General features: G+C 43.2%; 1 long non-coding RNA gene across 1 annotated transcript; it reads left to right on the top strand.

The window, feature by feature from the left end:
- The first annotated feature begins 650 nt into the window (after positions 1-650).
- On the top strand, positions 651-3,005 carry LOC139071200 (uncharacterized). The gene is made up of 2 exons (XR_011521289.1): positions 651-1,155; positions 1,579-3,005. It is a non-coding gene; the product is annotated as an uncharacterized lncRNA (long non-coding RNA).
- The last annotated feature ends 481 nt before the right edge of the window (positions 3,006-3,486 follow it).

Here is a 3,486-nt window from a genome sequence, read left to right as displayed (position 1 = left end):
AGTTTCCAGGTATTTAACACTGTTAGCGTGTGTGACTTCCTGTCTGACCTGAACTGCAGATTTTTACGTGTTTTAGAAGCGTAGCGAGTAAAAATAAAGTCCAAACATAACGATAGCATCCCTTCATTCCTCGGACGCGTCCAAAACACTGGTGCTGGCAGGGCAAAGGAACTCGTCCACTATAAGGGCGGTTCATCGCGGCAAAAGAACGCTTTGCGACCATTCCGCAACGCTTCAACTTCCAGTGGAAAAAGAGGTGACACAGAACAAACTTCCGTAGTCTAATTCAGAAAAAAGTCCAAAGCAGGGCTTCAAAGCTGGTTTGCAGAAATAGACATTGATAACATTGGATTTCAGAAGTTATTCACATTCAAATTTTATTTTATATGGCTTTAACACAATTAAAGGAAGCTTTATAGTTTTTTGTAAAAGAAAAACTGAGGAATCGACATAACCCTTCACCTAGCAAGAGCGAATCACACCAGTGACAATTAAGCAGAATTTCAACATGCAGGCATGCCTTGCTAGATTGTTGCTTCTCCATCTCTGACCGTGAGCGGTCATCACCACATGTTCATCCAATCGGCGTGTGCTGAGTAAAACTTACAGAACATCTTTGGGGCATTGTTCTTCCCTAAAACTTTGCACTGAGCTTCATAACTTTTTTAAAGGATGTTTGTGTTTCGGCAACACTTTTTGCCAATCCTTTTTCTGTTTGTGAGGAGAGACGGGCTGCCCACAGCAACAGGTAACAACAGGTAGGGGGCGCTGCCGTGGCAAAAATACCTCTGAAGACTGTTTTCTCCTGCTCGCTGATTTGATTGATTTCCAAGAGATCCTGTATTTTATACTCCTGTTGATTTCAATTTTGTTTGTGAAATGTTGTGATTCTGCCAGCGTTCACTTCACTGGGGAAACCCAGGGGCCCTATGAGAACACACTTAACTCTGAACAAAAGAATTTGCATGAGTATCTCAAACGCAGATCAGCTGAAAACATTTTACTCTCTTGGTATGTGATATATTCTCAGGACGGTTAACTGTAAAGGCTTCAGCATTGACATGACTGAAGAAATCAATAGAAATTAAGTCCAAAACACAACAGTCCATGTTTTGCAGCTACTTTGGTGTCGGCGTGAACAACTCATGCTAATCTGTGAGTACACCCCCTTTGATTCTATTGTTTTGCTTAACTTGGCCTATAAAACAGTTTTTGGTGTGAACAAGTTTAGGAAACATGATTTGACACCGACTCTTTATGCTTGCGTGTTTCACATAAAGGTTTTATGCATAGTCGTTTCCTTTAAAAAGATGGTGGTGTCTACCCAATTTTGCTGAAAGTGGGCCTATTTCTGCAGCGGTGCACCGAGCCCGTGCAGCACAGTGGCAGACAGCAGAGAGGTTTTAAATGTCTGTTGTGTAAGTGGCGGTAGCCTTTGAACTAACTCTTCCACTTGCACAACCACTGACTGCACCTGTACTCTCTGTCCTGCCTTCTCTTTCACCCGCGCCTGGTGACACCTGAGTGTTTGTTCTCAGAAACCAGTCTATTAGCTTGACCCTTTGTCTGTTCTTGCAGAAATGGCAGCCTTGCCCATCATATCGCTGCCCATCCTTGTGAATCGCGGCTGCCGGTGGAAGCAGAAATGCCAGGGAACACTAAGACGACTCACTCCATTCCTCTGACCTCCATAAAGTTGAAAGAGAGATGCTACTGGGTGCAGAATCAGAGTGGAGGATGATGGATAGCCCTGAGCAACGTAATGGTGATGCCCTTCTGTATCGAAAAAGAACAAATATCTTCCTGGGCTGCATGATGTGTGGCCTCTGCTTACATTAGACAAGCATGCCAGGTTGCCTCATGTAGCTTTTCTCTGGATCTACTGTAGATGCTGAAAAAGAGAGGGAGAGAGAGCCGGCTGAACAAACAGTCCAACAAAAAGCGATGGGAGCCTTTAGAGGGGAAATAAAGTGAGACATAAAGAGGAAGAAAATGCACCGGGGACTGAGGAGGGATGGTGTGACATTGAGAGGCAGAGAAGAGAGATCTCAGCTCACCCAGGCAGCTTGTCTTCACACGGTGCTGAAAGATGGTCCATGGCTCCTTCCTTCCTGGTCTAATGATCACCCTGCAGTCTTGATGTCTTATTTTCAAAGACACGTGAAGGCAGGTGTCATCTCCAAAGTCTCGCTATACCTCAACAACACTATTTTGTCATCCACAGTTGTGTTTTTAAAAAGCTAAATAATCTAATTATTCCGCTTCTCTTTGCTCAGTTGTCCTAATATATACCCGGGGTACAGTTTTTGATCTATATTTTATACAGTCAGAGTACGTGTCCAGAATAGATGAAGGTATCACAAACCTGACACTCCTGTTTCATAAAACCTGGCAACGTTGTTCATAAATTATTGCAAGCCAAGGAGAACTGTGGCCCTGAGGGTTTTGGAGGAGACCTTTAACTGAGCTGAGACTGCTTTACACCTGTAATATAAATTAAGTGAGGTGTGTGTGTGTGAGGGGGTGTTGCACTTGAACCTCATCCTAGAAGCAGACTCTGCAGCTTGACTTTACCCTCTCATGATTTATTGCTGCTGGATGGACCAAGGCTAGAGTCTGAATGCTGGAGTCCTCTTCCTGTGACCTTATGGAGGATTTTTAAATGAGTGAATGCCGTTTACAGGAAAATAGGACAATTAAACCCAATTGCACATGCCTGAAATGAGCTTCCCACTACTGGTAAAGCTCATACTGTCAGAGTCCTTATTTTAAGCCTCACCTGTTAAAAAAAGGAATTTTTTTTTTATTTTTGAAGTTCTGTTGCACACATTTTAGTCAAATCGTTACATGATAAGAAATACAACTCCATTGTGTTTGGTGGAGAAAGCAGACACAATTCTACAAAGTCTGTTAAAGGGGTCCTATCATGGAAATTCCACTTTTTAAAGTATTTTACTCTGTGATATTGTTATTTCCTCATATAAAATAAACAAACACCAAACCAGTTTTCGGCTGCATTCATGAATTTTCCTGCCTCAGCTGCAAGTTTTTAAGAGTCCGAGGAAAGACCTGCAGACACGAAGATGGAAACTATGTGTGTCATCAGGCCTTTCTCCTCTCCATGAAGCTAGTCCCGGCTCTTAAACCCGCCTCACCTGGAAGTAGGTCACTAATGTACACTTTCTCCTAGTTGCAGGCATGGAGCGGTGGATTTCATGCTGCAGTTGTGAACGTGACCTTCACAGAAGACTGCTTTAAACGTTCACCGTTACCAGAGTAGATATTCTGACAGATTACCTCTGCACTGGGGACCAAATACGCCATAAAAACCATGCGTCCTGCCTTCTTCAAGGCACTCGAGGAGTACAGATGCTTCTCTCTTTCGCTCCCTTATCTTTTTTTTCCCAAGACTCTTTGTCCTGTCTGCCCACAGAGCACTTCTCTGCATTTCTTCTGAAAAACTCTATTTTTACTAACCATGGATTT

Source organism: Nothobranchius furzeri, chromosome 1 (genome assembly GCF_043380555.1).
Source record: "Nothobranchius furzeri strain GRZ-AD chromosome 1, NfurGRZ-RIMD1, whole genome shotgun sequence".
In the NCBI taxonomy this organism is placed as follows: domain Eukaryota; kingdom Metazoa; phylum Chordata; class Actinopteri; order Cyprinodontiformes; family Nothobranchiidae; genus Nothobranchius; species Nothobranchius furzeri.
The sequence above is the reverse complement of the archived record's forward strand: the minus strand, read 5'-3'. Positions and strand labels throughout refer to the sequence as shown.